We start from the raw sequence: 19,679 nt of genomic DNA, 5'->3' as shown, positions 1-19,679 counted from the left end.
CCTTCTCCTCCATTCTCCTCTTGGGATCTTGGGCATGCACACACACGTGCCCGGTGTGAGTTTAAGCTGCAGGTCCAGGACTCAAACCGCGGTCAACTACGTGGGAATCCAGCGACATAGTCATTACGCTAACTGCTGGTCCCGGTGATAGGTATTTTTATCTGTATACTGTAGGCTCATTTTATTCCTTTTAGGATAGGCGCTAACTCATTTCTTTCAAAAATTTTGAGTGATTTTATTTTTTTCTATACTTACTCCCAACAACCATTTTATAGATGGGAATATATATTATATATATATATGAATATAAAATTAGGACCACACAGCTTAGAATATCTTCCCAAAGAGAAAAATACCTTTTTAAGTCAGTGGTTTAAAAAATGGAGTTCCCGTACCTTGATTTTTCCCCGATTTCATGTTCTCTTCACTGAGTCAGTTCTGAACGGATTCTTTGCAATTTCTTCCAGAGCAGGAGTCACTGACTTGATTCTCACATGGAATTTATTCTTTCATGTAAATTACTTCAAAACTTCCCATAAAGGAACCAAACTTGGGGCCAGTAAGTGGCACAGTAGTCAAGGCACTGGATTCCCACGTGGCCGACCACAGTTTGAGTCCTGGGCCTAGCAACTTCAAAATCATATCAAGGTGCGTGTGTGTGTATGTGTGTGTGTGTGTGTGTGTGTGTGTGTGTGTCCAAAATCCCAAGAAGAGAATGGAGAAGGATTGCCATGTTGCCATCCCTGCTGTGTAGTCATTTCTCACTTTCCGTCTCTTGTCTCTCTCTAGCAACCGCACACACCCTATGACAAAAACCTAAAAAAAGAGAAGTGGAAAAAACAAAACAAAAGAAAAAAAAAACCACTAGAGTTTATTTTAATTATTACTCTATTGGAAATTTGTATAAAATGAAGAGAAATAAACTAGAAATGAGAATAATCCAGTTAAAATCATTAAATTAGCTATACATGAGCATTAGTGAATGATGACTTTATTTTTTACATGGCATTTGAATTCATTTATGTGATCTTTTTTTTTTTTTTTTTGGAGAGGTTTTCGATATAGGGCATGTGCGCTCGCCAGACAGACAGAGACAGAGAGACAGAAAGCGAGAAATTACCCCTGGGGAGATGGTCACGCCGCAATCCCTTCTCCTCCATTCTCCTCTTGGGATCTTGGGCACGCACACACATGCGCCCGGCGTGAGTTTTAAGCCATCAGGTCGGGGACGCAAACTGCGGTCGACTACGTGGGAGTCCAGCGACATAGCCATTATGCTAACTGCTGGTTCCCTCATTAATGTGATTCTTGATCTAGAGGTTTTTTTGCTAAATCTGTATTTATCATAGCATAATATAACTTGGATCTTCTGTTGAGTCTCCTTCCCTGAAAAATATTGGAATTATCAAAGGCTATAAACTGTATGACGTAAGAGAAAAGACCAAAGTGGAACTCATCAGCCTGGTTTCTTAATCTGTCTTATTGACGAGTTAATTTTCATGATCACAGGTCTCTACCTGATTATTCCAGAATGATTTGGTACAGTGACTGGAAGAAATAATTTTTTCGAGAATTTGCTTTCTACAACCTAATATACAGATGACTTTACTTTGGTTGAAATTAATTATAATTTTTTATTAGAACCTTCCTTGTTTACAGATTACAGTTGTGCAGCAGTTTTTTTTAATATACATAATGGTGAGAGTGACATAATTGCAAACTTGAATGATTCTTTTGTTTCCTCTCTCCCTTTTACTTTAAAAGCTTTCAGAAAGCTTTTGAAAGATGACACAGTTTTCATAGCAACGTTATGTAAAGTGTGTTCTTCTGCCAAGCTCAGAATCTACATTATGGAACAAAACAAATGTTCAATCCTAATCTCAGTTTTGGATTGTGCAAGCAAAAGTGTTTTATATCTCTTATTAATTAAAAATATTTTAGTATTCATACAGTTGCCTTTTCTTTTTATTTTAAGCATCTCAAAAGTTGAGTTGGCAGTTGATGTTCTGTTTCTAATTGGTTGTTATAAAGCAACAATTCCATTGTTTTGGTTCAGACCTTCATTAGTACAAACCTTCGCCGTGCACTCCTGTGTTTTGGCCATAGTTTTTCAGCAGCTGGTTTTCCTGCTTTCATTCTCTCCCACCTAAGTAGTCTTTCTAAAACTCAATTTTGTGTTTTCCTACTTTCTAGTAGCCTCACTCACCATCCCACCATTGACCTTTAGCAACCCAGGAATTTGGAGCTGCTCTCAGTTTAGTGCCTTGGGATAGTCACAGGCCATTCAAGACTCAGTTCAAAGTTTTAACTCTGTGAAGCCCTGCATGGCTTCCCCAGGCAGGTGTTTCATCCTTGCTTCATAGTATCTTGAAACTTTGTCTGTTAAATAGCATCACATTTCAATCACATGTACACATACACCAGACACTCACATGTTACATATGTGTACACACACATACTTCCACTGAATTTCTCTGTCCATCTTTGTTAGTCTCAGTGTCTAAATAACACATAATGGGACTGTAATACATGTTTTGAATGAAGGTAATATAAAACTCAAACCTCTCTATATTTTTAAACTTTCACAAGTAAAAGCTAAGGATTCCCTGAAGGGCCACATGAGGTCAGTGTGTATCCATGGGCTTTCATGCATTCTAGGCAAATCAGTGGAAGAAGCAGCAGGAAAGAGCAATTGTTCTGTGAAGGACAATCATCTCTTAGCTTTAGGTCACAAACACTGACCAAATCTGAATTCTTTCCAAAAAAGGCTTTCCGAATGTTCACAAACTGCCAAATTCATATTTGTAATATGACATAAATACATTGATCATTGATATGCCCTAAAGGTTCATTTTCTCTCTAAAGATATTCAATGTACACAATCCGTATAAATATAGGCACTGGTTACTTATACACAAGGGCATTTGAAAAAGAATAAAAAGTAATAATGAGGTGAACTTGTAGAAGTAATATTCAGGGAGACATAGACTGGATTTGTATGATTTCAGGTCATTTATAATAAATGCTTATTTTAATGTAAACGTAAGCGAGCTTATCATCACTCCTAAGAAACCATGAAGACTAAAAAGTTACCTATGCACCTGTGTGTGTGTGTGTATGTGTGTGTGATTCTATAAAACCTTTCTACTATTTCCCCAAATAATAATAAAGGTTGACACAGAAAGCTATTTGAAGTTAATACTTTCTAAAATTAAGCACCCGTCAAATGTATGCAATTAAATGAAATGCCCTCTTCCTTTCATTCAGTTGATAGACATTTTTCTATGCCCTCTATACTTGGCACGCGGTTCATTACTGGTCATACAAATAAAATAAGACCTAGCTCCTATCTGGTAGAGTTCATGTTTCCTTTCACAATTATTTTTCTACAGTCTGTTTAAGAAATTAGCAGGGAAAAATGTCTAGACCAAGTGTTTCTCAGGTTATTTCAGAGAGAGAGTCTCTTTCCACACAGATAATACCATTTTTATGTCCACAAGTTTTGTATTTTTGTGTAAGCCACAAATGACTTTGACCATCCCTGATCAAGTACTTGTTTCATCAGTCCTATAGAACCTTAGTCCCACAACCAGAGGTGCTCTGTGTGAGCTGAGGGATTGGTAGGTACTTAGAACATGAGTTAAATTTAGAGTACTTTTTCGGAAGGCATATGCTCTTATTAATAGCACACACACTGAAAACATAAAAGAAGTAAGCATTGTAAACCCACAGTAGAGGAAAGAGGTTATAAAGTAATGTTTTTGGTAGACATCAAAAGTTCCTTTTGAAATTGTGGATTGATGTTTTTACCTCAGCTACTTTTAATGGGGAGTAGAGAATAATAATATTTAGTAAGTAGCTACTTATCTAAGCATAGAGTAGATTTACTACTAGTATATGTGTGCCACAAGGCATTGATGTATAGATGAAGCAAAACAAAAATATTCGAGTTATAAAAAAGTAACTTCTCTGAATATTTATTGATGGCTAAGCAATAGGGTTCCTTTATGAGAAGGAAAAAAGATTGCCTTTATCTTTATTGTCAATAAGTACGGGGGCAAAACCTTATGTGTATGTATAGTCACATTTCGATAGGCGTATTTTGAAGTCACTATTTCCCATAAATACAAAGTATCAACCATTTCTTTGTTCTCTAGCAAAAGAAATTTCTTAGTTTAATACCACTTAATTGTAAATTTACCACTTTGTAAAATGTCTACAAACAGGAGGCTCAGAGGCTGGACACCATATTCAGCATTTTCATTCTACCTTTCAATAAAGATCATCAGAAATTATTTGCCTCCTGTTTAGCATCATGTTGAAATAACAGTAGAGCTCCCTTTATCCCTTACATTGCAAAAGATAGTTTTAATTTAGCCTTGTCATATTATTTATAGCTAAAGATTTACTACTTTTTGGTAGTCTGTTTTGAAACTAAGTACTTGTATCTGAAAGATGCAGATAATGTCGATCTATTTATTACACAGTGGGCTCTGTTTGCTGCAGAAAAGAGTGAAACTTTTAACTGCTTAGCACACTTGCCAGTGAAATATACCTGACAGAGCAGAGGTTATAACTTTGGCTCTAATACTTTTAATAATGGTAAGACAACGTGAGTTTTGTTTGTTTACATGCTGTTTACAATGGCATAATTTTTAAAATACATACAACAATTGAGATATTTATTGCATACTATTTTAAAGATGTTTTATGTGTTTTCACCTTTGGAATATATTGTTACATTTCCTTGTACAGATAAATTGGGTGACTTTGTTAATGTAGCTAGTAATTTTTATGACTACTAAGTGACCAGTTTTCGGTGCCTTTTATTGTGGGATGCACGATTATGTATTTATTGTACGGAAGTCACTGATGTGTGTATTTTTGTACTTTACTGAAAGTAATGGTTGATCTCGATGTATATGATGATGAGAGATGTCGTTCCCAAAGGGCACTGCCTTGAGATCATTCTCAAATAAAAAGAATGCATTTGAAAAGGTGTGAAGTCTGTGTTCTTTCTGGTGTGAAATCTTTTTTTAAAATTAAATTGCTTATTTTGAGATAATTATAAATTCACATAGTAGTGGTAAGAAATAATACAGAGGGACCAGCAGATGGCTTAATGGTTACATTGCTGGACTTCCAAATAGCGGATTGTGACTCAAGTCCCGGACCTGGTGGCTTAAAACTCTTGCTGGGCACGTGTGTGCGTGTGCCCAAGATCCTGAGAGAAGAATAGAGGAGAAGGGACTGTGGTGCGGCCATCGTCCCGGAGGCAGGGGTGATTTCTTACTTTCTGTCTCTCTCTGTCTTGCCAGTGAGCACACATACCCTATAGCAAAATCTCTCTCTGAAAAAATAAAGGAGCCTCTGTGCCTTTACAACCATTTTCTCTTAATGGTAGCATCTTCCAAACCTGTAGCACAGTATCGCAGTCAGGATATTGATATTAAGATGGCTAAGATGCTGAGCAGCGCATCTCCACAGGAACCCACAAGGAATCATCATGTTAGGGCACACATATTTTTCTCCCACCCTTGCCCAGTTCTTGACCCCAGGAAACCACTAATCTATCTCTCATTCTATAATTTTATCATTTCAATAATGATATATTAAAGGGACCATGTAGAATATGGCTTTTTTTTTCTTTCCAGCCAGCACAATTCCCTAGAGATTCATACAAATTGTTAATGTGCATCAATAGTTGTTTCTTTTTTAACTAAAAAAGTTTTTCATTGCTGAGTGATACTCTATTTGGTAGAGAAAATTACTCATTTCAACAACAATTTGGCAGCTGGACAGTGGTGTTTTGAAATATGACAGTCTGTGGGGCTGACCCACATGGGAAGGTTCCAAGTTCATGTCTGCAGACTTCCCTGAGCACATCAGGCACATGCACGCACGGGATCCAGGGCTGGCTGGTGTTGGGTATAGATCGTGGCGTTTAAGACCCTGTTGGGTTGCTCTTTCACTCTCTCATGGGAGAAACAAACTTAAAAACAGAATGTTGTTTACGTTAATAGTAATGATTCCATGAAGTTCACCCAAAAACACTTATTAAGAGCCTAATGCATGACAAATGCTGTGTCTGGTAATAATGAGGTTGAAAAAGCCCATCAAAAGCACTGTCAGCTGAGAAAGGAAGAGTATTGGAACACAGACTGTTACGTGCATGCATAAAAATATGCCATCAAGTATGTGGGAGCACAAAGGAACAGACAGATGTGAAGGAGCATGTGGGGGGCACCTTTCTGGATAGTTGAGTTCTAAATCATTTACCAAGCAAAGTATATGTGTGTGAGAAAAGACAGTCACATAGTATAGGAACAGAAAGTGCAGGGTTGCTGAAACAGAAGGGGGGAGCAGGGAGACAGAAGGAGAACCACAGTAGGAGACAGTGAGATTAGGCAATCAGATTTAAGCCCAGGACAAGTCAATGACCTTTGTGGGTGAGATTAACTTGAAGAGGGCAGAAGACAAGAGAGCTCAGTTTGAGGTTTGGTGAAAATGGAAAGGAGGAAACGAATGGAGAAATTCTTAGCTATGAATGGCCTGCACTTGGAGATTGGCTAAGGGTGAAAGACGAGGGGGGAAGAAACAGGATGAATCCCAGGTTTCTCCTAACTGAAGAGGAAAGCATAGACATCAAGTTCAGATTTGGGCATCAAGCTGACTGCAAAATGGCTGCAGGGTACGTAATGCTGGAGAGAGGTAAGGCCAGGAAATACGGTCTGGGAGTTGCCATCCTATGGGCTGAAGTCATCAAAGAAGATCAAGCTGTCCTCAAAGATCCTGAAGAGTTCAGACGAGAGGCTGTACAGATCTGGGGCTCAGACCTCAGAGGACGGTGGTGCCCTACCACAGAGAAGGGAACCAGCTGCTTTTGCCGAGGTGAGAACCTGTGGTGCTGGGACGTTTCCAACAACTGGGAGCAAAACAGAGCGTGTCCTTTCTCCTTCCGACTCTGGGTCTCCCTCTCAAGGCCACGTTGGCAGAATGGGCGTGAAGCCAGCTACTGAAGTAGCAATGCCACTGGCAGAGCCCCAACTAAGACCCTGTTGGGTTGCTCTTTCACTCTCTCATGGGAGAAACAAACTTAAAAACAGAATGTTGTTTACGTTAATAGTAATGATTCCATGAAGTTCACCCAAAAACACTTATTAAGAGCCTAATGCATGACAAATGCTGTGTCTGGTAATAATGAGGTTGAAAAAGCCCATCAAAAGCACTGTCAGCTGAGAAAGGAAGAGTATTGGAACACAGACTGTTACGTGCATGCATAAAAATATGCCATCAAGTATGTGGGAGCACAAAGGAACAGACAGATGTGAAGGAGCATGTGGGGGGCACCTTTCTGGATAGTTGAGTTCTAAATCATTTACCAAGCAAAGTATATGTGTGTGAGAAAAGACAGTCACATAGTATAGGAACAGAAAGTGCAGGGTTGCTGAAACAGAAGGGGGGAGCAGGGAGACAGAAGGAGAACCACAGTAGGAGACAGTGAGATTAGGCAATCAGATTTAAGCCCAGGACAAGTCAATGACCTTTGTGGGTGAGATTAACTTGAAGAGGGCAGAAGACAAGAGAGCTCAGTTTGAGGTTTGGTGAAAATGGAAAGGAGGAAACGAATGGAGAAATTCTTAGCTATGAATGGCCTGCACTTGGAGATTGGCTAAGGGTGAAAGACGAGGGGGGAAGAAACAGGATGAATCCCAGGTTTCTCCTAACTGAAGAGGAAAGCATAGACATCAAGTTCAGATTTGGGCATCAAGCTGACTGCAAAATGGCTGCAGGGTACGTAATGCTGGAGAGAGGTAAGGCCAGGAAATACGGTCTGGGAGTTGCCATCCTATGGGCTGAAGTCATCAAAGAAGATCAAGCTGTCCTCAAAGATCCTGAAGAGTTCAGACGAGAGGCTGTACAGATCTGGGGCTCAGACCTCAGAGGACGGTGGTGCCCTACCACAGAGAAGGGAACCAGCTGCTTTTGCCGAGGTGAGAACCTGTGGTGCTGGGACGTTTCCAACAACTGGGAGCAAAACAGAGCGTGTCCTTTCTCCTTCCGACTCTGGGTCTCCCTCTCAAGGCCACGTTGGCAGAATGGGCGTGAAGCCAGCTACTGAAGTAGCAATGCCACTGGCAGAGCCCCAACCCCAGCGACACTTGAGTGGAGTATCAAAGGGTATATTTGGAGTGAAGACGATAGTCCAATAGGGTCCAGAGGTCTAATATGGCACTCTTCGTTGAGAACAACGAACATGATCTTTGTCACATTTCAGAGGTAAGTGGAGAGAAAAGCTGCCCCAGGATGAATAGTAGAGGGGATGGAGGAGTCTTAGTTTGGACAAAGAAAACATTTGAGGGCAGGAAGTGCAGGTAGAGGAGGAAAGAGATGAGGTTGTATGTAAGAACTGTCTTCAGATATTTGAGGGATGTCAGGAGAATGGGTTTGTGTTGGTTCTAAATGAGACAAGTGAATGAAATTGACAGAAAAGCTGATGTTTCAAGTGCACTGGGCTGTCATCAAGTGAGTTCCCCTTGATGAGCACTTGGGAAAAAATCCTATTTTGTGATACAGAAGTATTCACCACTGCATCCCAGCACATGAAATAGTGTTTTACTTCTGGTATGTGCACAATATTTTTGTTGATTAAATCAGAAGTAATTCAAGCATCAGATCAGAGAACCAGATCACCTTGATGTTCTTTCAATCCAACAGTTGGTCATATGAGAAGGTAAAATATGCAGAGTCCTAATCAAATTGATAAACAAATGAACCAAGATTTAAACTTCAAAAAAAGTTTGTTATTAGCATCCCATTCAAAGAAAATCACAGGGCCATCAGTGGCATGGTGGTTAAGGCATGGTCTACTGCAATTCGAACCCTGGACCTAGAGGCTTGCTTTCTCACTTTTCCTCTCTCTCTCTCTCTCTATCTCTCTTGGATCAATTTAAAAAATAATAATAAATAAAATTAAATAAACTAATTCTCAAAAAAAAAAATGTAAAGCACTGTTGGACCTACCCCACTGTGGCACAGTGGTAGCACAACACTCTGCAATGCTGGAGGCCACATGGAAGACCGTCGCTCAGTTCCTTGGGTAGATTTGTGAATGCTAGGCACACATGCACATGCCCATGATGTTAGCTGGCCGAGAAAGGCTGGGGGAAGGATCAGAGAATAGGACCTTGTTAAGGGTACAAGTTGTCTTCCCTCCCTCTCTCCTGTTCATGGAAGAAAGAGAGGGGGGAAGAGGAAAGATAGAAGATGGTAGGAAGGAAGTCACTATTAATACCACTAATGCTTTTATGTATCTCCATGATAATCCTGAGGTACTCCTTGATTCTGAAGTTATTTCAGGATCATTATGTTACTTTTACTTTAAAATGCAAATTATACTTTTTTTTAAAAGCATTAGCTTATTTAACTGTATTTACTTAATTAAATTTAACCAGAGAGGGATGGAGTGAGAGAAAGAGAAAAGGGAAAGTGAGAAATCAAGCTGCCAGGTCCAGGACTCACACTGCAGTCAGCCATATGTGAATACAGTGCCGGCCCCTGAATTTTTTTTTTTTTAAGGTGTTTTTGCCTTAGAGTGCATGCACTCGCTGGAGAGATAGAGAGAGGACATGAGAAATCACCTCCCCCCAAAGGGTAATATCACCCTCTTCTCCTCCATTCTCCTCCTGGGATTTTGGGCAGCATGTACACACAATCCCCCATGAGTTTTAAGCCACCAGATCTGGGACTTAACTGTAGTCAGCTCTGTGAGAGTCCAGCGCCCTAACTACTATACCACCTGCTGGCCCCAAAATTATACTTTACCATGTACTAATAGCATACCAGTAGCTGCAGGGAGCGGCCAAATCTGAGAGAAATCTTTAAGGTAGATATGGTCTTTATGCTGGATATAGGACAAATGAACGCTCTGACAAAGACATAATCTACTGTTGGGCAGTGCAGATTGAAGAAAACTGAGTATTAGCCAGAGAAGGAGAGGCTTGTTTAGGACCACAGGATTCAAGATATACCCCAGCTGACGTCTATAATAGGAAGTACCTGACTTTACCTTCCCTATAACAGAATAACCATGGAACGGCTCAGCCGCAGCGTTCTCCATTTTTCTCAATCCACCATCCACTACCACTCGAGGCTCCACCTCATTTCACCTCAAGGCCAAGGCAAGTAGCAATATGTTTACGTAGCCATAATTCTTGATGAATAAGGCTTATTATGCCCTTAATGTTGGCAGCTAATGGTCTACAGTGCTAGCAAATCAGAATCGTCACCAGGAAATCTAAATACAGTCGATTCTTCTGATGTAGAAACCAAGAATTATCCAAGGTGTCTGAGGATCAGAACCCCATCTTTCCCTTCCTACTCTGGCCCTGGAGCTTGTGTCTGTTAGTCCTTGCGCCACCATTGGTTCGTTGACAAGTGTGACAATTAGTGTTCTGGTTGGCAACGGTTTGGAGTTGTTCCCCCCACACACACACCTGGCACAACACAGAAAGCTTTATTCATCCACTACTGGTCTGGAGACGAGCAGGCTCGCAGAACCTCTCACTTTTTTCTTTTTCTTTTCTTTCTTTTAGAAGTTTTTGCTATAGGGCACGTGCGCTCGCCAGACAGAGAGAGACAGAGAGACAGAAAGCGAGAAATCACCCCCTGGGGGGATGACCACGCCACAATCCCTTCTCCATTCTCCTCTCTGGATCTTGGGCACGAACGCAAATGCGCCCCGGTGTGAGTTCAAGCCGCCGGGTCTGGGACTCAAACCGCGGCTGACTACGTGGGAGTCCAGAGACATAGCTATTACACTAACTGCTGGTCCCCAGAACCTTTCACTTTAATATGCTGTCATCTTGGGCTTCTGCCAACTCTCTCTCAATCCGTTTCAGTTCATCCTGCTGCTGCTTCTCCTCCGCTGCTATCCTCCTCTCCTCTTCTGCCCGAGGTTTTAGCTAACTGTAGCGTTTGGTCGGTAGGCCACGCCGAGGAACAGAGTAGCGGCTCAGCTTGATGAGCGGAGAGACCTACACTGGCTGCATCATTTGGTCCTTGACCTTCGCGCCAGAAGCACAACCCGGAGCCAGAGTCAGTCTGGAGTTTATCCTAAGAAAGTCTGGGATGGTAGTACCAACCGCAAGTATATAGGCGACAAAAATAGTGGTGCCCTAGCAGTGTATAGCACTTCTTAGTTTGAGGGACCGTATGTACACTGAATTCTCATAACAACCCCTGAGGTTAGTGGTATCCCTGTTTGAAATGTCCTCATATCCTTCAAAATGTCATTTCTGACCTTGACATTTTGGATCAATGTGGGCATCAGAGCACCTTCTTTACAGGAGTGATTCTGACTTACCAAGTGGGAAGCAGTCAGGTAAAGCCTGTTCTCGTCACATCTCTCCCACGCAGGCCTCCCTCCCACTCAACTTGTGCTGTCTTGGCACCCAGCACTGCAAAGGCCACAAATGAAAGGGATCTTAGATCTTCTGGTTCGTTCTTTCTCATACTTTTTGACTGCTACCCATACTGAGAAATAGATTTTCCCCAGTATACATAAATGTATATAAAGTACACATACATGAACTAGGGGAAAGGGGTCTTCAAAACCTTCATGGAGAATATGTATTAACAAAAAACTACACATGGATTTCAAATTTTTGCATCAAAATAAACTCATATTTTCCTTTTATTCACTTTTTGAAGTCTTATACATACAAATACAACATGTAAGCAGATACGTGTTTATATATTAACAAGTTTAATGAAAGCATTTACTTACATATAATGTGCTTTAATATTTTCTGCTTTATTTTGTTTTTATAAAAATACTGGTTGCAACCTATTAAATTGATTTATAACCCACTAATAATGAAAGGGCCAGCAAGCTTTTTCCCTAAAAAGCCAAATGATAAATTTTTTAAGTTTTTCATGCCATGTAGTCTCTGTCAGGACTACATGGTTCTGCAGTTGTGGCAGGAAAGTGCCTCTAGACAATATATAAATGAATGAGTATAGGTATGTCCCATTACAATTTAATTTACAAAAAGCGGGCATTGGCAGAACTCCTGTAGTAATAGGTTAACAACCCACAGTACTAACATTTTTTTGCCCAGAGTTTTTCTATAGGGCAAAAGTGTACTCACCTGAGAGAGACAGAGGAAGATAGTGAGAATGGACCCAGTGGTTAAAACTCACTCCGGGGAACCAGCAGTTAGCGTAATGGCTATGTCGCTGGACTCCCACGTAGTCGACTGCGGTTCGTGTCCCGGACCCGGTGGCTTAGAACTCACGCCGGGCGCGTGTGCGTGCGTGCCCAAGATCCCGAGAGGAGAATGGAGGAGAAGGGATTGCGGCGTGACCATCCCCCCTGGGGGGTGATTTCTCGCTTTCTGTCTCTATGTCTCTCTCTGTCTGTCTGGCGAGCGCACGCGCCCTACAGTGAAAATCTCTCCCAAAAAAAAAAAAAAAAAACTCACTCCGGAGCATGCATGTGCATACTTTAGACTTACCTTCTTTAGACTTACCAAGAGAGAAGCAGTCTAAATCAGTCTTTAGACTTGGTAAGACAAAAATCTCAAGAGGGGAATGGAGGAGAAGGGATTACAGTATGGCCATCCCCCCTGGGGGTGATTTTTTTACATTTTGTCCCTCTGTCTCTCTTGGCTCTTAGGCTAATACACATGCCCTAAAGCAAAAACCTCTTTAAAAAATTATTTTGTTGCCTGTGGGCTGACCTCGGGTTTTCTGGTTAAGGGAATCGAATCTCACATGACCAACCATACTATTTGAATCCTGTCACTGGCAGCTTGAGAAACACTGGGAGTGTGTGCATATCCCAAATCCTGACAAGATGGAGAAATGGAGAAGGGATTGCAGCATGACTATGTCCCACTGGAGGGTTCTTTATTCTTCTCTATCTCCCTGTATCTCTGTCTCTTTCTGGCAAGTGCATGTGCCCTCTTAAATAAATAAAATGATCTTGATACAGACTTTCTATATGAATTTCAATATTGAAATAACAAAATGGGTAAAAATAGCAAAATAAAAAAAGTTGGGGTGGGACCAGCAGATGGTGTAATGGCTACATCACTGGACTCCCATGTAGTTGACCGCTGTTTGAGTCCCGGACCTAGTGGCTTAAACTCACACCAGGCGCATGTGCATGCACACTTAAGATCCCGAGAGGAGAAGAGATTGCAGTGTGTCCATCCGCCGGGGTGGGTGTGGGGGGTGATTTCTTGCTTTCTGTCTATCTCTCTCTTTCTGGCGAACACACACAACCTATAGCAAAAACCACTCAAAAAAAATAATTAAAAGTTAAAAACTACCATTGGCTGGGGCCAACAGGTGCTGTGATGGTAGAGGCCCTGGATTCCCACATGGCCAACCTCGGATCAAGTCCTAGACCTGGCGGCATGCTTTCTCACTTTCCCTTTCTATCTCTCTCTAGTCAGAATTGAAGGATAATTATAATAACTAAAATTAAAAATAAATCTTAAAGAAAACTAATATTGGCAAGAACTTAATCATAGATCTCTGTGGAGTCATATATTTATATTAATTTATATTAATCTTTTTATACCCTACTTATTATATTCATTCTACAGTCTTCGAAAACTTTAATTACAGAGTGTTTCGGGTATTAACTGAAGTAATTTCTTCCCTCTATATCTTGAGTCAAAATAAAAAGAAATCATCCAAGGTCTCCTCTGATTTGCTTTTTTCTCATTCTTGTCTGCTTTTTTTTCTCTTTATCTACTACACAGAGGTACACACATGTACGAATACACACACAACCCTAAATTATATCCCTACTCTCCACCACACCTTCACTACTACCTCTTGTCCACCTGTGAAGCTCTTGCTTGTCCATAAAGACTCAGTTCAAGGAATCTCCTAACAGAACTTTTTTAAACTCGCCAAGAATGTCTAAAATGTAGACAGCCTCCTCTCTACTCCCAAAACACTTTGTTCCCATTACACACCTCCACGAGAGCAATTATACTGCATCATAATTATTAACATAGCTATCGTCCCACTAAATCAGCATTCGCTTGACAGCAGAGAGCTATATTACTCATCCCGAACCCATCACCTTGCACAAAGCTTAGCTCCTAGGTGGTTGTTAATAAATATGCTTTGAAGAGAATATTTTACTTGGAACATTTTGTTTAAAACTCATGTCTATGCTCATAAGTGACATTACATTGCCTTAGTCTAATTTGGTAGTCAAGTTTGTAGTAGGTCATTAAAATGAGTGAACATGCTTCTTTTTCTAATGTGTGGAATAATTTACATAGGAATCATCTTTTCTTCCAAAATATAGTAGAATGATCTGTGAAACCATCTTTATTATTTCCTTTGGATTTGTCCTGTTTTATTTTTCTAACCTCTTGAGTTGGATGCTTAGTATATTCTATTTAGTACTAAATGTATGTACAATTACGAGTTTTCCTCCAAGTACTACTTTAGCTGCAACTCACAAGTTTTCTTTCTTAATTTATTTTTCTTCTCTCTCTTTCTCTCTTTTTTCCTTAGGAGCCATGTGTGAGTTCAAGATGGCCATTTATTTGGGGATCCCAGAGACTTGTTTTTATCACTTAAGGGAGCATCTGTGGACTGAGACTTGGACAGCTTCTGATCTCAACAAAGGAATTAATAGTTAGGAAACCCAGGCAGAGTCCCAGTCAGATATCCTAGACCAGCATGGAGGAAGTAGGAGAGAGCTAATATTCAAGGATTTTGTGGGTATGTAGGCCTCAGAGCAACCCCGCGCCCCCAACCCACACATTAGACCTGCAATAGCACATTGATTGCAGGAATCTACTCTCTAGGAGCAGAGGCCAGTGCAAGCTGAGTCTTCTGACCAAGGTCTCACATGGCCCACAACTTAATATTTAGTATCATTGTTATCTTATTTTGAGTATTTGTCATTTATTTACTATTATTATTTAATTCACAATTCATCTTTCTTTTCTGCAAAAAGTTTTATTTTCATTTGGTTTGAGGCATAGGAGAGGGCTTCAAGGTGCTGCCAAGTGGCTGGTAGGAGAGGCTTGGAAGCTCTGATACCAGGATGTGCATGGGCTCCAGGCTGCTGGCTCTGGAGGACCCTAGTCATGCTTCAGGGTGAGCCTTTCAAAGAGATACTTGGCCAGCCCAGCTTGGGAGCCCCTACCCTATGGAGGTTAGTCAGGTGGAAGCCCATCTTCTTGATGAGTTTCACCTCTTCATCAAGAAAGTGAGTCTCCAGGAAGTCAAAAAGATGGGGGTCCATGTGGGCAGAACCCAGGACATGAAGATCCAAAAGGGCATGGTACAGACTCTTCCCCAGGGTCCAAAATCCCAGGAGAAGAGTGAAGGAGAAGGAATTGTGGCATGGCCATCCCCCCTAGGGACTGATTTCTCACTTTTTCTCTGTCTCTCTTTCTCTAACAAGTGCACACGTCCTATGGCAAAAATTTTTAAAAAGAAAAAAGAAGACAGGTTATAGACTAGAAAAAGTATTTTAAGACATACTAGTTACCATTCATTACTTAGTACTAATGTATATATATATATATATATATATATATATATATATATATACATACATACACACATACATGTGGCATGTGTGTATATACATGTATATGTATATAGATGTGTGTAATTTTGTTTCTGTCTACATATGAGAGGGTCTTCAAAATTTTATGAAAAAATATATTATGAGAAAACTTAGACGGATTTAAAATTTTTTGCACCAAAATAAACTTGCACTTCAATTGCATTGTTCTGTTAACTTTTTGAAGTCCCCTAGTATATGTAAATATGTCCCTCTCAATAGGATGTAGCCACACCATAATAGCTTTTCCTCTACTTCTACATCTTATTAAGATTTGGGGTATGCACACATACATGCCCAGTGTGTTTTTTCAAGCTTTCAGTGCTGAGACATGAACCACTTTCAGCCAGATGAGATCCAGCACCTTTAACCACTAAGCTACAGTACCATCTCTGTAGTTGTTCCTTTTTATTGCTAAGTAGCATTCCATTACATGGATATAGCAATGTGTATATCCATGCACAAGTTGGAAGACACTAGCATGCTCCTTGATTGGAGTGATTATGAATAAAATCATAATAAAATTTTGTGTACAGGTTTTTATATGAACATGCATTTTTTTCTGTCTCTCAGATAAATATCTTAGGATTTCTGGGTTATATAGTAGGGATATGTTTACAAGAAAGTGCCAAACTGTTTTGCTAATTGCCATTTTCATTGCCACCACTGATGTTTGAGTATTTGTTTCCATTGATTCCATCCTTGTAAACACTTGGTATTGTCTTTTTTTTTTTTTTTTTTAGAGATAGAGATTTTTACTATAGGGTGTGTGCACTTGCCAAAAAGACAGAGATACAGAAAGCAATAAATTGCTCTACAAGGGGGATGGCCACTCCACAATCCATTCTCCACCCTCCTCTCAGGACTCTGGGCATGCACACACACACACACACACACACACACACACAAGCATGAGTTTTAAGCCACCAGGTCCAGGACTTGAACCACAGTCAACTATGTGGTTCTCTGTCTCTCTGATGAGTGCACACACCCTATAGCAAAAATCTCTGCTAAAAGAAAAAAATTTATGGTAATAATATGCATAGATTTCAAGATGTTGGTTTACTATAAAAAGAAAGGAAGGAAAAAGGAAAAGGGGGTTCTTAGAATGGGGCTTTGGTTGTACCTGGAAAACACTTTAATTTTTTTTTTTAAGAGAGATTTTTGCTATAGAGCACATGTGCTCACCTGAAAGACAGAGACAGAAAGCAAGAAATCTCCCCCCAACCCCCACCACCAGGGAGGATGGCTACATTGCAATCCCTTCTCCACTCTCCTCTCAGGATCTTGGGCACGCACACACACCATACACACACACACACGTGTCCAGTGTGAATTTTTTTTTTTTTTTGGAGATGTTTTTTGCTATAGGAACCGTGCGCCCTGCGCTCGCCAGACAGAGACAGAGAGACAGAAAGCGAGAAATCACCCCCGAGGGGGGATGGCCACGCCGCAATCCCTTCTCCATTCTCCTCTCGGGATCTTGGGCATGTATGCACACACACCCGGCATGAGTTTTAAGCCACCAGGTCCGGGACGCAAACCGTGGCCGACTACGTGGGAGTCCAGTGACATAGCCATTACGCTAACTGCTGGTCCCATCCAGTGTGAATTTTAAGCCGCCAGGTCCAGGACTCGAACTGCAGTCAACTATGACAGAGTCCAGCGATGTAACCATTATGCCATCTGCTGGTCCCATGTTTTAATTCAAAAAAAAAAAAAAGGACTCATTATATTATTCATTTTCAGTTTAAATATTTCAAATTTAAAATGACAACCTACCAAGTTCCCTCCTGCCTCCATCTTCTCCCTGTAGAAAAACTCTGAGCCAGGCTTTAGGGTTTATCCTTATTTCAGCACCTCCTTAGGGTACACAAGACATACTAACACTGCCTCCAGCTCTAATCATGTGCCTTCAGCATGATAGCGTGGTTCTCTGATTTATAAGACTTGATTCCTCTCTCTTCATTAAGCCTGAGGTTCTGGGTAACTAAGGACTTGAGTGAGTACTGAAAGTATCCCTTGTTTTGGTCGTACTCATTCCACAAGTGGTTGTCCCACTCCTGCAGCTACAGGAACAGAGGGCATTTTATTGGATCATTGGAAAAGTCATGATGCATTTTTGCATAGAAAAACATAAACGTTAAGTCATGACTTTTCTGATGACTCAGTATTTGTTGATATTAAAATTTGATTTTCAGAATCTGCTGATCATCAGTTTGGAGTTTTGAATATCTCATGAGCCTAGATTCCCTGATGCTAATTTTTTCTCCGTTTTGAATCACCTCTTCCGCTTGGTGTCGGATCGTTTGACACCTGCTGCATGCATGAACTATCTTTGGGATATGGAATTCTGAGCTCCAGACTGGATGTCCATTAAGCTCTGTTACATGAAACCCACCCCTATTCAGTAGATGTGTGTAATAGAGAGCCTCAGCTAAGGGTTACGAAAATTTACAGCTCTCAGCACTTGCTAAGCTTTCTGATTTCCTTCCGAACCTGTGTCAGGCTGATCAAATTAAGTACTCTTGAGATCCAGCCCCTTAAAATAGAAAATTTATTGAGACACAGCTGTCTGTCATTACCTTCTCTCATGCCTCATGTCTAGAGATAATGTACTTGTTGGAACTATAGCCCACTGTCTTGGGCATTGTGGGTCCTTTACCTGTGCTCCCAGAAGTCATGCACCCCAAGCTATTTGCCTTTTGAAATGCAACATCTGTTAGCAACCATTTTGCTTAGGTCACATGAATAGCTTTGCATTTGAACAGTGTGGCCCTTCTACTATTTTAAGGTTTCCCTTTGTCTCTTTGGTTGGCTTCCTGCCTCCCTCCAAGACTCAGAAGTCACCTCTGACTAGACTGTTTAGCAACAGGACTATGCCTAATCTGAGTTCCTCATTTTCTTCAAGGCTGCCTACTCTGTTCCATTCCTCCACTATTTTGTCTGTATTCCTCAAGCCAGGTTTCAAGCTAGGAAATGAAAAGGGAGGGTAAAAAGAAACTGTGGAACAGCAGAAATATGGTTATTGCCCAGTGGATGCCTATTGCTCCCTTCTGTGACAGATCTTTAGGAATCAATGAGAAACAAGGCATAAAACCTAAACTACCTTCAAGTGGCATATTTATAAATTGGTTGTGTAGGAGCTGAGATAATGGGGGAAGCAGGAGGTAGGCCAGAGTGAGAGGCCAGGGAAATATATCCTATATAGGCTTTCTAACATATTTTTTCAGGAATTCCCAAGGAGCGTCAGATTCTTGTGGACAGGTGATGCTACCTCTTCCAAGTGGACTAAAGAGTTTTCCAGGAACTAGATGGCAGAAGAAATCCCAGCATTATAGCATCTTCATGATCTTTTAGGGGAGTGGCCAAGGACCCCAAATGGAGGATGAAGTAGCAGTCTCTCAATATTGGTCTCCTCACTGTATTCCATTTTGTTTGGTCCCAGTTGAACTCATGGCTGGATTTTCCGCAAGCGAATGCCCCAAAATGTCCAGATGGAGCTGATTGGGTTCCAAAGTGAGGGGGACACTAAATACCAGCATGATTACCCCAAATCATTTATTAGGGCAATTTACAGAGTGGACTACAACATACCCTCAGAACAGACAGAGAGAGAAATATATTCTAGACATGTCTGTGCTGAGGGGATCAGGGCATAAAGTTTATGAAAGAGTTTAAGGAATTTGGCTCAGGGCTGGGGCTAGTTCTTTCAGTGTTTTGAATGACAACTTAGATGTCTTCATCAATGTTCAAGGCCCTGGGGGACCAGCAGTTAGCGTTATGGCTATGTCGCTTGACTCCCATGTAGTCAACCACGGCTCGTGTCCCAGACCTGGTAGCTTAAAACTCACGCCGGGCGTGTGTGCGTGCGTGCGTGCCCAAGATCCAAAGAGGAGAATGGAGGAGAAGGGATTGCGGCGTGGCTATCCCCCCTGGGGGGTGATTTCTCGCTTTGTCTCTCTGTCTCTCTCTATGTGTCTGGCGAGCGCACACACCCTATAGCGAAAACCTCTCAAAAAAAAAAAAAAAAAAAAAGGCCCCGGCTTGGATTTAACACTGGAAA

At 41.0% G+C, this 19,679-nt stretch overlaps 1 pseudogene; it reads right to left on the bottom strand.

Moving 5' to 3' along the window:
• Positions 1-10,499: 10,499 nt before the first annotated feature.
• Positions 10,500-11,054, bottom strand: LOC102497157 (ATP synthase subunit e, mitochondrial pseudogene; annotated as a pseudogene).
• Positions 11,055-19,679: the final 8,625 nt, after the last annotated feature.

Source organism: Tupaia chinensis, unplaced genomic scaffold (assembly GCF_000334495.1).
Source record: "Tupaia chinensis unplaced genomic scaffold, TupChi_1.0 Scaffold000458_1, whole genome shotgun sequence".
In the NCBI taxonomy this organism is placed as follows: Eukaryota; Metazoa; Chordata; class Mammalia; order Scandentia; family Tupaiidae; genus Tupaia; species Tupaia belangeri.
Note: the sequence above shows the minus strand (reverse complement) of the source record. Positions and strands in the feature narration are given on the sequence as shown.